Source organism: Nicotiana tabacum, chromosome 8 (genome assembly GCF_000715075.1).
Source record: "Nicotiana tabacum cultivar K326 chromosome 8, ASM71507v2, whole genome shotgun sequence".
Lineage (NCBI taxonomy): Eukaryota > Viridiplantae > Streptophyta > Magnoliopsida > Solanales > Solanaceae > Nicotiana > Nicotiana tabacum.
The window spans coordinates 134,290,552-134,313,010 of NC_134087.1; positions in this window are offsets into that span (position 1 = coordinate 134,290,552).

Consider the following 22,459-nt stretch of genomic DNA (forward strand, 5'->3'; position numbering starts at 1 on the left):
GCAATGTGTATTCCAATGCTTTCATCATGTTATGCTATCACTTGAGAATATGTTCAAAGTTGTGTGTCACAAAATGTTAAGACTCCAAGTCAAGTTTGAATGAAGATTGTTATGCCCAATTGTGTGAGAAGTCTCTATGTGCCTTAGAGTCTAAATTGCTCACATGTGAAAACAAAGTTTTAAATGAACAACCTTTTTGTTGTTTATGATAATAATGTTGGGATTTGGAAAAGAACTTGAATTAGGAAATGCGGCCAAGAGCCAAGTATGAAATGAGATGATTGATAGAAAATGGTAATGTCTTGGGCAAGACGGCCTAGCCGATCGGGCCATGATCGGACGCCATGACTCATACATGGTGGTGACTGTGCTGGAAATTAAAACTGGAAATTTAAATTGGAACTGTGATTGTGGTGGATATCTCAAATAAGAATACCTAGCCGATCGGGCCGTGATCAGACTCTATATAAAGGTACGCTAGTATTGTGAGTAATGGTATATGGGTGCTAAAGATCTCCCAACTAAAAACATGGAAATTTACTTGAAAGTTTATGTGATTCTTAACTTGATGTTTTGGTATTGTTTGAGGTTTCTATTGATTTTATGATTATTCCTTATTGTATTATTGTTCGTTCTATTGAAATGGTGTTTAGTTATACATACTAGTACTATTCGACGGTACTAACGTCCCTTTTGCCGGGGGCGCTGCATCTTTAAATGGATGCAGGTGGTTACATAGCAGACAGTGTTGATCAGTGATAGTGGTACATCCTCTTCCCAGCAGACTTGGTGAGCTCCACTTCATCCTGGTGTCATGTATTGTATCTTTTGTTCATATTATTTTTACATTTTGAGGTATAGTCGGAGTCTTGTTGCCGGCACTATCATAACACTCTTTTGTACCTTTTATAGGCTCCGTAGATACAATGTGGGTTGTACATGGGTGTTAGAAAAGTCAAACAAAGATATGTTATGTTTTGATCACTTGTTCCATTCAAACCATAAGAAGGTGTGTATTTTGAGATTTAAGAACAATATATCTAATGAAATTGAATTAGTATTGTATACATGATATCCCTACTGTATAATTGATGAAAATATGTCTTCTCTTGATCGCGGGTGAGTTGGGTAGAAAGAATCTAATAGGCTTGCTCAGCCGGGTTCACTCGGTTGAGCGCCGGTTGCGCTCCCTGAGTTTGGGGCGTGACAGCAAATCAAAGCAATAAATGTTTACTTTTGTTTTCTAGCTATTGTTCAAAGCATTATACGTTTGTTTTATTCTTTACTCGCAACCGAACTTGTACTGAAGGTCCAATCGAGGACGAATTCCACTGTTCAATCTAAGATCATGCTTGATCACCATATTGCGATTGGTTTGATCATTTATTTTGTCTTTAACTCATTTACTTTTTGTTCTTAAATCATTCTTATTGAATTAAATCACATATTGTTTACCCGTAAAATGGTGCAGTTGAATTTACACGTGGTTTCTAGAGAAGTGAATTAATTCGATCCTAAAATAATAAAAGAATTGAAAAAATTTGTAACACATAGCCTTGATATGAAGATGAAATAACAGAAATAGTAATTTGGGGAGTGAGGCCTCTGGGCGCATCAATAATGAAACCAAAAAGTAAGAAGATAAAATTGTATAGAGATTTGAGTAGATTATAGCATAAGTTTTGCCAGAAAATTCCTCTGTTACAATGATAACAGAGTTCACCATTTATAGTTGCACCTAGAGAACAAGGTCCTAGGATTATGCCCTTATTTAATGTTAATTATGAGGGCCATTGATGAAGGTGTAACGGTGAGAATAAATGACAAGTTCTCTGTAATGGGCAGCACACTAAATGCTGTGGAATATTCTCCATTAAATGCCACCGGGCAGAGGGTATTTATTGCATCTTTACGAGTGTCATTTTTTCCGGTGACAAACGGGATAATTGATTTTGGTTCTAACTATCCCCCGCCTTAGGTTCCATGTGTCACTCTCATAAGCGGCCACTTAGAATAGCATATTTTACCCTATACAGATAGTCCCCCTGCTTTCCGGTGATATAACTTTGTATCACCGGAAAGTTGGTAGAAACACTCTTTTTGGCAGAAATTACTATGATTCCTTCTGAAAAGCTTTTGACGGTTGATTAGACATACGTCTATTTGTATTTAATGCCCCGAACACGTGTCATCCCCGCTTCAACATAACTTTTGTCGGTTATTGAGGTAATCATGGCCACGAATTTAGCCGCCTAAACCTTTACTTATACACATCAACCTTCTCCATTCATACCCCATAACTCTCCAAACTTTCTAAAACTCTCTCTATTCAACATGTATCCTATTCTTCAACAAACTTTTCCTTCATCCATAACATATAATGGCTTCTTCTTCAAAGAACAAGAATAAATTCGAGGACGTTGCTCCTCCAACAGTGGTTACCATCATCCCTAGAAGAATTATTACAACAAAAGACTTTGAAGATAAATACCATTTAGCTAACTCTAGTACATGGGCCGTTAATCGGTATCCTTTTTCCATCCGCCCTTCCAGCATTCCTATTATGAAGGAAGATTACCGTTTCCAAGATTTGGACATTATTTCTCCTGATCTAACAAAGCGGGTAACCCTACCTAGAGAGGGTTTTACATACTTTTACACGTATCTATTTACTTTGGGAGCATTTTCTTTGAGAGGAGAGCTTGACTCCATTATTGCGAAGTTCTGCCTCTGCTACCAAGTGTGTTTGGCACAAGTAAGCCCTCTGTGTGGAGGAAGGTTGGTTGTCTTTGACGTTTGTGCCAAGAGACGGGAGATGATCTATCCTTAGCTCAAGTGATGAATCTCTATTCCCCCAAAATCTTTCGTGGGGGAGTGATAAACTTCAACAAATGCGGCCACCATGCTCTATTATCTAGCATGGACGATGACAACGACTGTAAGCAGATGGAGAGGTTCGTTGTAGTTTACACCAATGATATCATTCCAGCAACGGCTTCATACTTTCCGAAATCATAGAATCTCACTCGTAAGTTCCTTGTTTAATATTTCTTTCATTAGGAATTTTTTCATATTCGTATTTATCCTCCTTCCTTCGCCTATTTCAGCAACTCGATGGGTTGAACCTGGGGTTGAAGGCTTGGACCAATGGGTCTAGAAAATCTTGGATGTCACTACGCCTAAAACCGGTACGTGGAAAGAACTGGACCTCAAATACGGGTAGAAGGCCAACAATTATGGTAACTCAAACTCATCTTGTTGTTGCTTTTTATGTGAGGAAATAGATTGATCCTGCTTCCTTTTATCTGAATTCAGGTCTACCCTCAGGCTCGGTTTTCATCCCCGAGGAGGATATTTTGTTGATCCTACGGAGGCGGTGAGGCTACTTCAGGCGACACTTGCTCGAACAGGTGTCTCCGGGCGTACTTTGGGTTCAAGTATTTCTTCATGGAGTCCTTGGCCGGAAAATAAGCAACCAAAAAGAAAGTGTTCCTTCGTATCAGGAGAAAGAATAAGAGGGCAAAGAATCCCCCCTGAGTCATCTCCAGAAGTCGTGGTGACGAGCCCTCCGCTTGGGCCTGTCATAAACACTGACGATGATGGAGAAATTAGTGATAAGGGGGCTTCTCTACATAGAAGATGATGATCCTTATCATCTCAACACAATGCTCAATATTTTGAGTTAGTTACACCAACCGAGGACGATGTCTCGGCGCTTTGGAGGGAGTTCGAAATGGTGGAAAATGCCAACTCTCATTTCCTGATCCTGGTTGTTGCATCTGGTACCATGACGCTGAGTACCGGGCCCCTTCCATATTCGATTGATGAGAAACCAACAACTAGCACTGTGTTCACCACAGTTTCTTCTCATCCTTCAACTCCATCAGCTTCATCACCTTCTTTACAAACTCTTCCACCAGTAACTGCTACATCATCTCCACCGGCCGCATCTGCTCGTGAAGAAGATATTCCTCTTCCCCGGTCCCAAGTTCATGGGAATTTGGGGAAAAATTAGGCTTCCCCCTTAGAAGATCCGCAAAGGAGGAGGAGAGTTACTCTCTCGGTCTCTACCAGATGCAATTTGCAATCCAAGCCGGTAGAACTTGCTAACTATCTGAAGCCTTTGGCTTTGGAAAAAATTGGGAGAAGATACAGGCTATCTTGGGAGAGTGCTTGTTGAATAATTCCATGCATAACGGCGTATCGATATATTCTTCATTTCCTTTGTCATTTCCTCTATCTTTGATTTAGTATTATTCTTGAATTTGTCTTTCTTGTTTGCAGGCCAATTTCCTTGCTTCTTAGGGCCTTCAGAGGTTGATTCGGGAAAATGAGGAACTTGCCTCCGAACTACTTTTGGTTGAGTGAGACCAAACTGTTGCTCGCCTTTCAGAACTAGAAATCAAAGCTACTGAGGCCGTTGTGTTGGAGGCTCGTTTGCAGCAAAGTGAGCAAGAAGTGGAGACCCTTATCCAAGAGATCGCCTCGCTAAGGGTTCAATTTGAAGAGGCTAGGGCCAAATGGGATAAAGTCCATAGTGTCGTTCTTGCTGCATCTGATCGCGAGGTTGCCACCGCTGAAAGATTGACCAATTTGGAGGTAGCCTTGAACCACAAAGCTGAAGAGCTTGCTACTGCCAGGGTAAAATATGCCTAGTTAGAGGAGAAGTATAAGAGGACCATTGAGCATAACAAACTTTAAGCTCTACTGTTCGTGATTTCAATGTTAGCCTCCGGTCCATGAGGTTCGCGCAAGAGAATCTTTCTGTCGAGGTTAACCAACTTAAAGAAGAACTTCAATGCCGAGCGAATTCCCTCATTATTGAGAAACGCACTCTATTTATAGCATGAGGAGAAAAACTTTGGAAGAGGCCAAAGCGAGTGTCATTGACTTTGATGCCGAAATCATTAAGACCCTTGAGCTGGAGTTAGTTGCAAAAAGAGGTCTTCTGGCCAGCCTTGATGCTACCGATTCTTTTGGTTTAGAAACTTTGGGAACTGAAGAGGAAACGTAAGGCGAAGATGTTGAAGTCCAAACTGGCGCAGGTCAAACTGTTGAGCCATCGGTGGATCTGCCCACTTCCTTTGGGGGAGTAGATACTTCTCTTCCTCCAGGTTCCGGAGATGCAGCAGTTTAGCTTTTTCTTACTTTTTTCCAATTTTTGTATTTGTGCCGCTTTGGCATGTTATTGTAAATAAATACATCTTTTTTCTCAAGTATTGCTTGAGTCTTTCTTTCGTTTGAACATTTATGCAAGTTTTGCATTCTCTTTTTTTCTTTTGCTTAAATGTCTTGCGCAAATTTTACTATTTTTGTCTTATTACATAAAGCCTTGGGTGTGTTTTTCCCGAAAGCATTTGGATTTTAGGCACAAATTCATTTGAAATCAACCCTTTAATGTGAGGCTTTTCATAAGTATTTGCGCAAGTATGCTTTTTGCATCTTTTTGTGCAAGGCTTTGGGTGTATTTTTCCCGAAGGCATTTTGATTATGGGCATAAGTTCTTCCGAAATCAACCCTTTAACGTGAGGGTTTTCATAATAGATGCCCCTCTTATGTTTACGGTGCTCTTGAAGAGGACGTCTCATGTTCATTACGTCACTAGCATTTGAAGTACTTGTTTAACTTTCAAATGATAAAATCAATTCATCGATCAGACAAGAAACAAGATAGAAAATAAAAGGACTTTACATTATTTCTTCCGCTTTCAAAAAGTACATAAGCATTCATTATTGTAAAAAGAAACTACCATTTCTTGTGTCTAACTTGTACAACTTGTTTCTACGGGGCTGGCCGCGCAGTCCCCGATCTCGATGATACAGCTATGTTTTCAATTTTCACTTCCCTATCGACGTGGCAATCATTGTTTTCATATACTCATATCATTCCCCCTAGTGTTCAAATGCGAAGAATGCGAATTGGAACACTGGAAGTTTTGCACCTTTGAGGACCCCACTAATGAAATGCTAGACAATCTTGAACTTGGTAACAAACTTCACTTCCCCTTAGAATTTATGCTATCGAGCAGAAGACTATCTAACAATCCTTTAGTGGTTTGCACTTGTGAATGGTTGGGTAACCTTTTGTTTGATATCCAACTTAACTTCTCAGCGGGAAAATTTCTATCGAGCCAAAAATTATCTTACCGCTTCGAAGTGGTTTTTCGCTTATGTGCCTTGCTATTAAAGGTCTTATTACTGTTGTTGAAGCTTGTCTTATTACTATTGTTGAAGCTTTCTTCGTAGTGTGCTTTATATTGCTGCCTCGTTAAAAACCTTGCCAGAAAAAGCCAATTGGGACAGAAATTGGATGAAGGGAAAAAAGTGTGGCACATACTTTCAGTACAAGTGAATTCGATCAGCAATAATATCTCTTGGGGTGCGTCACATTCCAGTTGCTAGGAAACTTTTTTCTATCTTGATTCACCAACTCGTACGAACCTTTCGTAGTGACATCTGAAACTCGGTAGGGGCCTTCCCATGTTGGACCTAACTTCCCTGCATTGAGTTTCTAAGTGTTTTGAGTTACTTTCCTTAGTACCACGTCTCCTACTTTGAAATAACATAGGTTGACCCTTCGATTATAATACCATTCCATTCTCTACTTTCGGGCTGCCATTGTTATGTGCACCAAGTCCCTATGCTCATCGAGTACCTCCAAGTTTATTAACATTACTTTTTTGTTTGACTCTTCATTTGCTTAGAAATATCTCAAAATGGGCTCCCTGACTTCCATCGAGATTAAGGCTTCTCCTCCATATACTAGGGAAACAGGAGTTTCTCCTGTACTTAATTTGGTCGTTGTTTGGTACGCCCATAGCACTCCAGGAAGTTCTTCAGGCCACTTGGCTTTGGCCGCATCCAACCTTTTCTTGAGATTTTGCATAATCACTTTGTTCGTTGATTCAGCTTGACCCTTTGCGCTCGGTGATAGGGTGAAGATGTGATTCTCTTTATTTTCAAATCTTCAAGGAAGTTTGTGATCTTCGCGCCAATAAATTATGGCACATTATCGCATGTTGTCTCTTTTGGTTTTCCAAACCTATAGATTATGTTTTCCCACAAGAAATCCACTACCTCACATTCGTCGGTCTTCTGATAAGGACCTTCTTCAACCCACTTAGAAAAATAGTTAGTTAAAATCAAAAGAAAACTTACCTTACCGGGAGCCGACAACAGCGGTCCGATGATGTCCATTCCCTGCTTCATAAATTGCCTCAGAGATAGAACTGAGTGTAGTTGTTCTACTGGTTGTTGTACCAATCCTGCGTAGCAATGGCACTTATCGCATTTTTGCACGAAAGCTTTTGCATCCTTTTCCATGAGGGGCCAATAATATCCTACCCTTACTAGTTTAGCACTAAGAATCTGTGCCCGAATGGTTTCCGCATATCCCTTCATAGATTTCTCGCATAACATAATTAGCTTCGGATGCTCCCAATCATTGGGCCAGCGGGCCTTGGAAAAATTTTCTGTACAGTTGGCCTCCTTTGAAGCTATACCGTGCTGCTTTGGTGTGTATCACCCACGATGCCTTGGAATCTTCGAGCAACTTCCCATGATCGAGATAATCAATGATCCCATTCCTCCAGACCCAAACAAAATTAATTGTGTTTATCTCGTAGGAGCTATTAGCATCCATGACCGAGTGCATGAGTTGTACTACCGTCCCCGAATCTAGTCTCTTCATTTTTGTTGATGAGCCGAGGTTGGCCAGTCCGCTTCTGCATTTTCTTCCCCCGGGATATGAGTAATTGACCACTCCCGAAATTGAGCCAACAGAGCCTGGACCTTTCCTACATATTGTTGTATGCGCTCCTCTTTGGTTTCAAACATCCCGTAGACCTGATTTACCATTAACTGGGAATCATATTTGTTTTTTATGACCTTGGAGTCTAGTCCCCGGGCCAGTTCGAGCCCTGCAATCAAAGCTTCATACTCTACTTCAATGTTAATTAAAGAGACCGTTCTTATAGCCTGTTTAGGGTTTATCCCGAAGGCATGGTTAATACTATGTCGAGCCCGGACCCCTTTACGTTGGAGGCTCTGTCCATAAATAAGGTCCAAACCCCCAATCTCAATTATGACACCATTACTCCTTCTTTGGTGTCTAGAGGCAGCAAGCCCAGATTGAAATCATCCACAAAGTCGTCCAAAACTTGCGACTTACTCGCAGTCCTAGTTTTATATTCTATGTCGAATTCACTCATTTTGACGGCCCATTTGGCCAATCTACCCAAGAGTTCGGGATTGTGAAGGATATTCCGTAAGGGAAATATGGTCACCACAGCTATCAGGTGACATTGGAAGTAAGGCCTCAGCATCCGAGTGGTGACTACGAAAGCTAAGGCCAGCTTCTCCAAATGTAGGTAGCGAGTTTCTGCCCCGTTTAAAATTCTACTAAAATAATAAATAGGAGATTGCGTACTTTATCCTCATGGACTAAAACTATGCTCACTGATACCTCTGAGACTACTAGTTAAACTAATAATGTTTCACCTGTCACACCTCCTTTTTTACCACCCGAGGGCGGGTATAAGGGAGTTTTTTCAATTAAAGTGACATTATTCAAAATTGGATTATTTATTTATTAGAGTCGCCACTTGGGATAGTTTATTTGGTGTCCCAAGTCACCGGTTTATTTTAATATCCCAAACCAAGGAAATTCTCATTTTTTAAAGTCCGCAAACTAGAAATTCTAGATAAGGAATTCTGTTAACCCGGGAGAAGGTGTTAGGCATTCCTGGGCTCCGTGGTTCTAGCACGGTCGCTTAAACTATTGATATTGGCCTAAATATCTGATTAATTACATGTTTTAAACCTATTGTGCATTTTTAACTTTATAACCGCTTTTAATTATTTTAAACCGCTTTTTAGGATTTATGGAATTATTTCTTGAACAAGTTACGATTATCGTACACTTGCCGTTTTTGTACATATTGCGAATCGCGTCACATGAAATACACCCGCGACTTATAACACGTTTATTTTGTTATTGTTCGAAGTTGTTATGATCGGGTCGCATGAAATGCAGACCCGAATTTTGAAATTAGGCATCATAACTATGTCACGGGAACCGTACCCATAGTCATAATGGTTTATTAATCGTTCCTAAAGCAAACTACGATGTTCATGAATTATTTATTTTCCTAAATTTGATTATAAGTGATGAGAAATAGTGAGTTACCGAAAGGACAAGAGTAAAGACTTAAGAGGGTTCTTAATGCCAAAGACACAAATATGCTTAGAACATGCCAATGATGATTTGTAAAACACTTTGTATTGCAAGTCAAGTTTGATCTGTAAATGCAAAGGAAATGGCTTTTGTGTTTAAAGGTATTCCAACTTATTGTAGAAGTATATATATATATATATATATATATATATATATATATATATATATATATATATATATGAAAATCCTTTCTTATAATTAATTCATACATCACGAACTGTAAAGGAACAAGAAGAAACGAAACTTCAAACATAATTGAGTAGTGCCTAGATTGTTAGTCAAATTCCATTATTCCAAAACAAAATTGGAACAGAGACTATATATATATATATATAAACTAAGCATGATCACGATAGCAACAAGAATTTCATTGGAAATTCCTATCTGTTCTATTTCAACAGAACCACGTAAACATTTAATCTAAAAAAACCTCTAAATTTTAGATAATCATTGAAAAGAATGGCAGAGACGTAGAATAATAGATATACTTGAACTAGAGCTCGAGAGCTATAATTCTTCAAAAAAAAAATCACAGTCTAAGTTCGTGTTATATCAATATCAGTTCAGGTATTACCTGAATGATTCTTCTTCTATGTCTGAAAGAAATGAGGTACGAGGGCATTCAGAAAAATCTAGTAACTTCATCGCATTCTAAGATGATAGGCAATCCTAAAAGCTGCATCAATATGTACTGCAAAAGCATCAACAAGGAGATATTAAATTCATGTTCACATCCATGCCAACTTTCAACATCTAGAGCGCAGGTCTACAGCTCCAAAAGCCAGACAAAAGGCAAAGAAATTAGCTACTTAGTAGGAAACAACTGAAATTTGGCCAAATAGAAACCAGAATCCAAAGAATCAAGCTCATCATTTCTTTGTAACTTCAACTGCCAACTGTCCACGTTTATTGAATTCTCAAAAAATCAGATGTTGTGTTGGTTCAAATGAGCTATATCATAAGAAGCAAACTAAAGCTCCACTATTGGACAGCAGTGAAACGAGCAAAAATAGCAACACGGAGTCAGCAAAATCAACGACCAAAAACAGCAAATCCTACCCAAGACGAAAGGAAATCGAGCGTCGAAAATCAGTTCTCTATAAATTTCCATTGAAAATATCAGCTTTTCTTGCGTTTTTTTAGCTTTTGATTTTTAGATCTGGTTTTTGGCATTTTGCAGCTGCTACTGGATGGCTTAGGCGTGAAGTGAAGAAGAAGAAAGAGGGAATCGCTTGTTTTTGGGAACGGGGAGGGTCTCGTTCTTCGTTTGGTTCTGGTTTTTGAGAAATCAAGAAAAAAGAAGAAGAAGAAGAAGAAGAAGAAGAAGAAGAAGAAGAAGAAGAAGAAGAAGAAGAAGAAGAAGAAGAAGAAGAAGAAGAAGGGAGATGGAGGGTGCACCGTTTTCCAAGGGTAAGGTATCTGATCATTTTAGGTCTAGGATTTTCTTTTATCAGATAAGGGTAAAGGGGAATGGGCTTGGGTTGTGTGAGAATTGGGTAAAAGAATCACATTTGGATCATTGCACTTGCTCTTTGGGGTGGCCCAATATCAAAAACCAGCCTTTTCTTTTGTTTTCTTTCTTGTTTCTTGTCTGCATTTTCAGCTTCTTTTAGGACATCACTAACAACCTTATGTGAAGTCCCTCCTGGATCTATAATATTAATGTTCCCCTCTTTTGTCTTTTCTGTTGCTGCATTTGTGCATTCACTGATGCTTTGAATATTGATTGCATTGGCATTACCATTAACACTTTGATCCTCATCTTCCACTTCATTTCCTCCAAATTCTTCATCACTATGCATTGTATCTGGAATCTGACCATCTGCTAAGTCTTCCTCTGTTTGGTTGAGCCATAATCTCCCTCCTGCCCCTTTTTCTTTTTCATTGGTCCTGAATTTCTCAAAATCTGTATCTTCAACAAATTCATTTTCTTTGTTGTTTGCTAATTGTTGTTCAACTTTGGTGTTCTGTCAAGGAATGTCTTGACATAAAGTATTGACTTGAACTAAATTATTTTTGAATGCCATTTGGACCCAGTGGGCAGTTGACTCATTGTGCAAATGTTGTTCCTTCCCCAAACCTTTTTGTACACAATCAGCTGTTGATTCCCTATTTGCTGCATGATTTCTTATTGTTGTAGGATTGAAAGTAGGTGTTGCAGGGTTCAGTTTGTTGGGTTGTGTCTTGGATGATTATCTCCTAGATGAGCTAGGAGAAGTTACCTTTTGTACCATTTGTCTAGTTGAAAAATCAAATTCCTGCTCCTCTGATTCATTCTCTACACCTGCTGTGGAATTATTTTGCTGAATATCACTGTTGCCTGTGCTTTTTTGAACTGGAGTTTCCTCCACAGTTGCCAGTTGGTTGCCTTCATTAATCTCACCATTTTCAATTTGTAGCACTGCAAATTGGTTGGTTGTTTGTATTTGTTTTGTCACAGCTGTATTGTTAATAAGAACCATTTCTTTCCCTTGTGCAGTAGTAGCTTTAGCTTGTTTGCCTTTGTTTAGTCCCCTATTGTCGCGAACTTCCTTCCATTGAGGGCCTGCCTTACCAACTATCTTACCACTAGTAAGGATCATCAAAGGAGCATCATGTTTTGCAGGTTTCTTAGTGCCTTGTTTCACATTTTCGACATTTTCCTGTTTCTTAGTGCCTTGTTTTACCTGCTCGTCTACTGTTGTATTCGCCATCAATTCCGGATGAATTCTCCAACATTCTATCATGTCATGGCCTTGTAATTTACACTCCTTGCAATACTTGGGTAAATAATCATACCTGATTGATACCCATTCAGTTCTAACACCACCTGTTTCTTCATTCTCGATATCCATACGTACTTTAGTAGGATGATCATCGAGCAGGTCAACTAAAACCTTAACGCATGCACAGCTTGGCATTGTTTTGTTAGTAGTAGCCAAGTCCAGATGTTGTGGCTTTCCCACGACTGATGCTAATCAAGACAGACATTCTTTGACAAAATATGTAGGGAGCAGATTTGGAAACGAAATCCATGCCATTACCTTGGGTGTTTCCTCCCCGGCCTTGAATTTAGCATCGTAAATCAATGTTCGCAATTGGTATTCCTGTACAGTCTTGTCTTTCACATAATACACACTTTTCGATGAGAATTCGACAAAATCTTTCCATAACGTCAATCTTATTAACACATGCCTATCACAAAGGTGACCAATAGTACACTCGCCTTTAATTCCACATTGAAACGGTACAATTCGACGCAGTTCCTTAAGCTCAGGCCATCCATACGAAAATTTGCACACAACAGCATATTGCAAATCCTCGATCTTGTTTATTCGATCTACCTATGCTTCAATGAACTTAACCATTGGTTGTCCTTGAAGTAAGACTAGTCGACGAAATAGAATAGGTTCAACAGTACATTGTTTTGACGTGTTTCCTTGAACTGGTGCATTGATCGTTGATGGTTTCAGAATAGTTGAGTAATTTAAAGGTTTGTGAATTGTTGTGGGGTTGTTTGTAATGGAGGGGGATGCTTGGGAGGGCAGACCAGCCATTGTAGGTGACTGGTCGCCGGCCTTAAAGGCCATGGACGACGTCAATGCAACAACTTTTGTTTCCAGAATCTGTTACGCTAAAGTGAACATCGAGTTCTTCCACACTCTTTTTTTTCCTTTCTTTTCCCTTTCCTTTTCCTCTTTTTTCATTTTTCATTTTTTCTTATTTCATTTTCTTTGTCTTTTCTTCCTTTTTTTGTATCCTTCTTTTCTTCTCTTTTTTTTCATTTTTTTTTCATTCATTTCATTTTTCAATAATAACTTCCAAGTTCCAAAGAGGGTAATCAAAGAATGGGAGCAGGCTCAAAGGTTTTGTAAAGGGTTGATAGTGCTTGGTAGCGAGAATAAAAGCCTTCTTCATCTCGACCGGAGAACATTAATGTTATATAGAGGATCCAACATAGTACTTTTTGGCTGCATTTGCATTGACGGTTGTTTCAAGGACATTTCCTTCTAAGTGTCCCAAATACAACGCACTCTTTTGGCAGCACTCTTGTTGTAATGTATGGACCTTTCCAATCTAGAACCAATTTTCTTTCAGATATTCCGAGTCTTCGTTTTATTTCTTTAAACTTATCTTCATTGCAATCTGATTCTTGATTCATTATTTCGAAGTCTGACAGCGTTTCAGGATCTGGGCATGAAGTCCACAAGCATGTCATATTATTGAAATCTACATTTAACGGAACTAAAAAGAGAATACGAAAAACGACAAGATTAAGAAAAGAGTCATTCCTCAAAAATGAAAATTAATTTCATTTGATTTTTAATTTTTTGATTTTTTTCCAGTTTTTTTAAGATAGAAGGGTTTACATCGGAAAGTAAGACAATAAAGTAAAACATCCGGATCACACCCTGAGATAATCCGGACGCAGAAAGGATAGCAAGACTGGCTACCGAGACTCCCGTCTGATGGAGAACTTTCATGCTTGGCGACCATTTTTTGGATTTTCTTCTGTTTTGGCAATGGCTGCAATGGCCTTCAGTGCCGGATCAAATTCCTCATCTTCACAAATCATTCTGACTATTGGCCCGCTGTTGTGTGTAGGTAATAGATTGTTCATCACATCAAGAGCTTATTTATCTTGAAAAACAATTCTTGCAGCTACAATCAAATCTTCAACTGCCTTTTTGAGGGTCCAACAGTCCTCTGTACTATGCCCCGCTGCTCCTGAGTGGTATTCATATCTAGCATCAGCTTGGTGCGAGGGGACTCGGGGTTCGGCTGGTTCGGGGCCACTAGCTGCAATAGATTTAGCCTGATTAGCTTTTGGAACAAGCTTGGATACGATTCACTAATAGGGGTGAACTGATTCTTTCCGAAAGGCTCTTTTGGGTGAGGATTGTATTGGGGATCATTTGGTTCGGAATTATATGGAGCTTGGTAAGGATGGGCATTTCTAGGAGGTGGAGCTCGATTTTGTGTATAATGTTGTAGCCACGGGTAAGGTTGCGCATTCATCACCGCATAAGGAGGTGGTGCCACGGCATAAGCAGCATCTTGAAGGGGATAATAATGTTAAAGGACCTCAGGAAGCATATATGATTTGCTGAATGACATGTGGGCCCCCTCGAGCTGGAAACCATCATGGCTCCTTCTTCTCTTCCGTTTCCATTTATCAAACCCTCTGAACCAATTTGAACATCTAGTGATGTGGTTTTAAAAGCAGCATGACTCAAGATTCGACCCATTTTTAGCCCACTTTCTACCATCTCCCCAATTTTGATAGCCTCAGCAAATGGCTTTCCCATATAGGACATCTTGTTCTGGAAGTAGTCAGCCTCTTGAGCCTGCAGAAAAACCGTGACCATTTTAGTTTCGTCCATTGGAGGCTTTACCCTAGCAGCTTGCTCACGCCATTTGACAACATATTTGTGGAAGCTTTTCGCGGTTTTCTTTTTCAAATTCGACAAGGAGTTTCTGTCGAGAGCGATGTCCACATTATATTGAAACTAGCGGACAAAACCTTGGGCCATATCGTCCCACACGTGCCAATGGGCAGTTTCTTGATCCGTATACCACTCAGAAGCGATTCTGGTGAGGCTTTTCCCAAAATAGGCCATTAGCAGCTCCTCTTTTCCAACAACGCCTCTCAACTGGTTACATTATCATTTCAGGTGAGCAACCGGGTCTCCATGCCCGTCGTACTTTTCAAATTTTGGCATCTTGAAGCCAGCTGGCAAGTGGACATGGGGAAACATACAGAGGTCAGAGTACGAGACACTCTTTTGTCCACTCAAACCTTGCATGTTTTTCAGGCTTTGTTCTAGGCTCTTCATCTTTTGAGCCATTTCCTCTTGCTCAGGATTTTTAACAACCTTTTCTTGCTCCCCCGAGAGATCATATTGTGGAGGTTTAATGAAAGAGTACGGGGTCACATATGTTATTTCTGATTGAAGTTGTAGATGCTGAAAGGTGAACATTGGAGTCTCAACATACGGTCGTGGTAAAGTTGGTTGTGTTCTGATGCAGACTGGTGCTGTAGAGAACAATATTGGAGGTGCCCAGGAAACTGGCACATGGGGGCGAACCACATAAGGCAAGCCAGGATCATTGAACGACATTGGAGGGTGCCCACATGGGATGAGCGGGTTGGAGACAGGGGGCTTGGTAACCTCACTTGACCTGGGGATCAACTAAGGGAACCCAGGGATTGCACTTGGTGGTTCCCTACTATTAGACCTGGCGTCCCACATTTCCAATATGCGGAGGTGCAACATCTTATTCTCTTCAGCAGCTGCTGATTCTAGTTGCAGAATAGCCGATGTCGGGCTATCCTCAGGACCGATGATTGATAGATTGCTTGCGGAGGCCATATGTGCCTTTGGATCTTATGAAGGAGGGGAGGCTAGACTACCAACAAAACCAACCACCAAAACCTGGCTAGTTTGCACACCTAACAACCTTGTTAGTTTTGAGACATTTAACATATAGGAAATCACACGTTGGGATGCAATGCACCTAATAGTTAAACGCTTCTACCATGTGTTTGAACGGTTGCATGTTTTATCCCGGCCTTAAACTAATCCTTTTTTCACTCAATATCTATTTTTTTTTTATTTCTGCCTCTCTTTAATCACTCTCGATTTTTATGGCTATGATCGAATCCGATGAGGATTGCCAACGTATCATGACGCTGCATGAATCAGATCTTGCGTAGTTCGGGAAGATCGAGAATGGAGTAAATAAGCTAACTTTTTTTGTTTACTTTTATAAGACCATGAAAGCTTTAAGCAAAAGAAAAACATATTTGATTTTTGATTTTTTTTTCTTTTGGAATTCTCTAAAAAAATGCTTTTAAAAGAAGAAAGGGAATTTTTTTTTAAAATTTTTGATTTTGATTTTAATTATTTTTGAAAGAAAGACTTCTAAAATTCCTTTTATTTTGATTTGAAATTTGGGAATTTCAAAAGTAAAAAGAAAATATTTTTGTTTGAATTTTCATTTGTTTTCTCTTTTTCTAAAGAAGAAAGAAAATATTTTTGGATTTTGGATGTTACCTCTTAATTTTCGAAAGAGGGACTTTTAAGAAAATGTTTTGGATTTCTGAGTTTTTATTTATTTACAAAAGCACTTCTAAAGAAAAGCGAAAATATTTTTGGACTTCAATTTTTCAATTTCTTTTTGAAATAAAACTTTTAAACAAGGAAAAGATTATTTTTTTTAATTTTTTTTTTGAATTTTTGTGAAAAATATTTCAAAATAAAGGAAACCCGTATTTTGGATTTGGTTATTTGATTTCTCTTTTTATTTATTTTTCCATATGAAAGACTTCAGAAAGAAGAAAACTATTTTTGAGATTAAAAAACCTTTTTTTTTGAATTTTCTAAGGAAATGCTTCTAAAGAAGGAATTAAAGGAAAATATTTTTGGATTTTTTGAAAATTGGGGCCGGAACCGATGAGGTTTGCTTACGTATCTCACATCCGATGAGAATCAAACCCGCGTAATTCGATAAGTTTTGACGGAAAAGGGGAAACATGGCACTTGAAATTTTGGCTCATTTTGAAATGACTTTTCTTTTTTCAGAATTACGGCAGAGTTTCAGAATTTTGTAAATACCTACCTCTCACTTTTTTTTTTTTGATTTTATTTTTCATTTTTTATTTATTTTCTTTCCTTATTCTAGAAGTCGGTCAACATGCAAGCCGAAACAAACAGATGCGCATGTAGCACGTAAGATGCATCAGGTTGGTCTTTTTAATTGGGTACACCTGTCCTAAACGGACCCAACCCCTGTGTTGAGGCTATGTTATTCTAGGTTTAAAACCTGATTTTATTGTTCTAGACCTGGCTTACTCGAGCGGACAGCTCGAGCCAATAGGGCAGCGTTCCGAGAATACAGAAGCTTCACCGGCATTGCAACTTGTCCGAACCTCGTTTTAAAATTGGGAAATGACTGTAACAAAAAAAGAAGTCACACGAAGTGCACACTTCCCAAATGATAGAGGATTTCGTAATAATTTATATACAGTCCAAACAATATCAAAGCGGTAAAAAGCGGTATTTAGCACATTAAGCTCAAACATATAAAAATAAGATAATAAATAAAGCCAAGTGTAACAGTTATTCTAAGCTCGGATTCTGAACCCTGAACCAGAAGTTCTGGGTTCTTTTCCCTAGCAGAGTCGCCAGAGCTGTCACACCTCCTTTTTTACCACCCGAGGGCGGGTATAAGAGGGTTTTTCCAATTAAAGTGACATTATACTAAATGGGATTATTTATTTATCAAAATTGTCACTTGCGATAGTTTATTTGGTGTCCCAAGTCACTGTTTATTTTGATATCCCAAATCGAGGAAATTCTTATTTATAAAGTCCACGAACCAGAAATTCTTGATAAGGAATTCTGTTAACCCGGGAGGAAGTGTTAGGCATTCCCGGGCTCCGTGGTTCTAGCACGGTCGCTTAAACTATTGATATTGGCCTAAATATATGATTAATTACATGTTTTAAACCTATTGTGCATTTTTAACTTTATAACCCCTTTTAATTATTTTAAACCGCTTTTTAGGATTTATGGAATTATTTCTTGAATAAGTTACGATTGTCGTACACTTGCTGTTTTTGTACATATTGCGAATCGCGTCACATGAAATACACCCGCGACTTATAACACGTTCATTTTATTATTGTTCGAAGTTGTTATGATCGGGTCACTTGAAATGCACACCCGAATTTTGAAATTAGGCATCATAACTATGTCACGGGAACCGTACCCATAATCACAATGGTTTATTAATCGTTCCTAAAGCAAACTACGATGTTCATAAATTATTTATTTTCCTATATTTGATTATAAGTGATGAGAAATAGTTAGTTACCGAAAGGAGAAGAGTAAAGACTTAAGAGGGATCTTAACGCCAAAGACACAAATATGCTTAGAACATGCCAACGATGATTTGTAAAACACTTTGTATTGCAAGTCAAGTTTGATCTGTAAATGCAAAAGAAATGGCTCTATATTTTAGATAATCATTGAAAAGAATGGCAGAGACGTAGAATAATAGATGTACTTGAACTAGAGCTCGAGAGCTATAATTCTTCAAAAAAAAAAAATCACAGTCTAAGTTCGTGTTATATCAATATCAGTTCAGGTATTACCTGAATGATTCTTCTTCTATGTCTGTAAGAAATGATGTACGAGGGCATTCAGAAAAATCCAGTAACTTCATCGCATTCTAAGATGATAGGCAATCCTAAAAGCTGCATCAATATGTATTGCAAAAGCATCAACAAGGAGATATTAAATTCATGTTCACATCCATGCCGACTTTCAACATCTGGAGCGCAGGTCTACAGCTCCAAAAGCCAGACAAAAGGCAAAGAAATTAGCTATTTAGCAGGAAACAACTGAAATTGGTCCAAATAGAAACCAGAATCCAAAGAATCAAGCTCATCATTTCTTTGTAACTTCAACTGCCAACTGTCCACGTTTATTGAATTCTCAAAAAATCAGATGTTATGTTGGTTCAAATGAGCTATATCATAAGAAGCAAACTGAAGCTCCACTATTGGGCAGCAGTGAAACGAGCAAAAATAGCAACACGGAGTCAGCAAAATCAACGACCAAAAACAGCAAATCCTACCCAAGACGAAAGGAAATCGAGAGTCGATAATCAGTTCTCTTCAAATTTCCATTGAAAATATCAGCTTTTCTTGCATTTTTTTAGCTTTTGATTTTTAGATCTGGTTTTTGGCATTTTGCAGCTGCTACTGGATGGCTTAGGCGTGAAGTGAGGAAGAAGAAAGAGGGAATCGCTTGTTTTTGGGAATGGGGAGGGTCTCGTTATTTGTTTGGTTCTGGTTTTTGAGAAATCAAGAAAAAAGAAGAAGAAGACGAAGAAAAAGAAGAAGAAGAAGGGAGATGGAGGGTGCGCCGTTTTCCAAGGGTAAGGGATCTGATCATTTTAGGTCTAGGATTTTCTTTTATCATATAAGGGTAAAGGGGAATGAGCTTGGGTTGTGTGAGAATTGGGTAAAAGAATCACATTTGGATCATTGCACTTGCTCTTTGGGGTGACCCAATATCAAAAACCAGCCTTTTCTTTTATTTTCTTTCTTTTTCTTTCTTTTCTTTAATTAATTAAAATCCTAAATCAATCTATTTTTGTAGAAATTAAAATTCTTTATCTATATTTAATATTAAAACAACTAATTAACTTAAAACTATAGAAAAATGCTAATTTTAAAGGCTAAAATCTAAATATGTAAAAATGACCACTTTTGTGGTTATTTTTTTTGCTTAATAAAATTAATTCCTACATGAGAATTGAACTTAAGATGGCATAAAATTAAAATGTGACAATTTTTATGTGTTTTCTCATGATTTTAAAATATCAAAAATGCATGAAATGCAACTAAATAAAGAAAAACTCCTAAAAATCAATAAAAATTATTTTTGGTCTATTTTTAGGAGTTATTTTCATGTAGGGCAAAAATTGTGGGCTCACAGCTGCCCCTCTTTGCTAGAATGAGCAACTACGAGCAATTTTTGCCCATTTGAAACTCCATTTGGAAGCATTTTGAAAAGGTTTGACCAAACCTTGCTTCAGAGGTTGCCTACATATCCTTGGCTATAAAAGAATCAGGTCGTTGTAGTACTGGATGTTTTGGTAGCTGGGACTACCGAAAAGCTGTGATTTCACTGTTGTTGCTACTGTTTTTGCTTGTTGAGCTCCTTATTACACCAAAATAAAAAAACAAAAGCTAAACTAGCTAAGCCTATCAACTACGAGTTACAAGATTCCTATCTATGAGTCTTCTGAAGCTTGATCTTGAGTTTTAGTTGGTTCTTCATGTGGACTCTGATCTGAATCTTGATGCTTGTTAGCTGCAGGTGCTGGTTCTTTCCTCTTCAGCTTTTCGGATCAAGGCGGGACTTGGAAAGCTTCTGACTTCAATAACGCCTTGAGCAGTCCACAACTTTTCTCCGCTTTCGCACTTTGAGTTCAACTTCTTTTCTTATTTTTATTTTCTTTTATTTGGATTGAGACTTCTTCTGTTGGTCATCTCAAACTTGTGCCTTATGGTAAAAACCTGTTCAGGCACCAAAACAAACAAACGAACGATATTTTTATGCCCCGGTTTTCACTAGAAAAATTTTGTGAGTTATTGCAACAAAATCTAAACTATTTCTTTATTGAATGCAAATAAAATCGGGATTGTGTACCCCTGAGAAAAATAGATTAGGGAGTGGAGACCATATATCTAAAACGAAATCAAATGGGGATCAGAGGCCCTAAGTTGGAAAGATTACCAGGTTATGCTGGAAAAATGACCGGGTTATGCCAGAAAGGTCCTCGGGTTATGCCGGGGAATTCCACGGGTTATGCCAGGGAAGGTCATCGGGTTATGCCGAAAAAGAGAAAAGGTCCTCGGGTTATGATAGAGAGGTCCACGGGTTATGCCGGGAAAGGTCATTGGGTCATGCCGAAAAAGAGAAAAGGTCCTCGGGTTATGCCGGGGAGGTCCACGGGTTATGCCCGGAGAGGTCATCGGGTTATGCTGGAAAAGAGAAAAGGTCCTCGGGTTATTCTAGGGAGGTCCACGGGTTATGTTGGAAAAGTTATCGGGTTATGCCGAAAAAGAAAAAAGATCCTTGGGCTATGACGGGGGGGGGGGGGGGGTTCGGGTTATGCCGGAAAAGAAAAAGGTCATCGGGTTATGTCGGGGAGGTCCACGGGTTATGCCAGGAAAATCAACAGGTTATGCCGAAAAAGAAAAAGGTCCTCGAGTTTTGCTGGGGAGGTCAATGGGTTATGCCGGGAAAGGTCATCGGGTTATGCCGAAAAAGAGAAAAGGTCCTTGGGTTATGCCAGGGAGGTCCACGGGTTATGCCGGGAAAAGTCATCGGGTTATGCCAAAAAAAAAGAAAAGGTCATCGGGTTATGCCGGGGAGAACCACGGGTTATGACGGGAAAGGTCATCGGGTCATGCCAGAAAAGAGAAAAGGTCCTCGGGTTATGTTGGGGAGGTCCACGAGTTATGCCGGGAAAGGTCATCGGGTTATGCCGAAAAAGAGAAAAGATCCTCGAGTTATGCCGGGGAGGTCCATGAGTTACGCCAGAAAAGTCATCGGGTTATGCCGAAAAAGAAAAATGATCCTCGGGTTATGCCAGGGAGGTCCACGGGTTATGCCGGGAAAGTCATCGAGTTATGCCGGAAAAGAAAAAGGTCCTCGCGTTATGCTGGAAAAGAAAAAGGTCCTCGGGTTATGCCGGAAAAAGGTCCTCGGGTTATGCCGGGGATCAACTAGGGAGTGGGACCCTATACTAGAAAAGACTACCAGGTTATTAGGGAATGAGACCCTATGTTGGAAAAACGTAGCTAGAGATTGGAGACCCCAGGCTACCATGATTTTTGAATTTTCTTCTTCTTCCTTTCATTTCATTTTTTTTGTTTTATTTAAGAAAAATGAGTAAAAATGCGGGAAAGAATTTAGAGGAGACTTCCCTTTTGGATTGATTTTTGCCGCAAAGCTATTTCTAGCCCTTGCGCAGTTTGTGTTTGGTTGCACCTGCTTCTTGCAAGGTTGCTTTGGATTGCACCTGTTTCATGTTTTCAAACAAAGAACAATTGTTAGTTTGAAACGGTGGTTGGATTTTTGGCCTTGATTGTTTCAATCACTCGATCTCGGTCCGACTTCTTGGATGAAGATCTCAACTGCAACTGCTTGTTCCCTGAGGACCGATTTTATTTCAGGCCCTGGAGAACCTTTGATTTTTTCCAGACTTTGCCATGACGGTTGGTCGGTGGAACTCAACTTTTTCGACTTTATTTGGCCTTCGTAGGCCTTTCGTTTCTGACTTCCTTTTCTTTTATTTTTTCTTTCTCTCTTTTTTTTCTCTTTTTTTTTCCTTTTAACTTCGGAGCATTGGGAACTTTTGCTCCTCAAACTTTGGCGCAACGGCTAGTCGCGTGGGACTTAACCTTTTTCAACTTTGTTTCGCCTTTATAGGCCTTTCATTTCTGGCTTCTTTCTTCCAACTTTAATTTCAGATCATTTGGGTACCTTGGCTTTTCAATCCTTTGCCAAGACGGTTAGCCACATAGGACTTAACCTTTTCAACTTCATTTTGCTTTTGTAGGCACTTCAATTTGATTTTCTCCTTCCGAGAGTTTTGATTTCAAAGCATCGGCCGCCATGGCCAGTCGAGGTCAACTTGACGCCCTTGCTGAGGCTGGGTG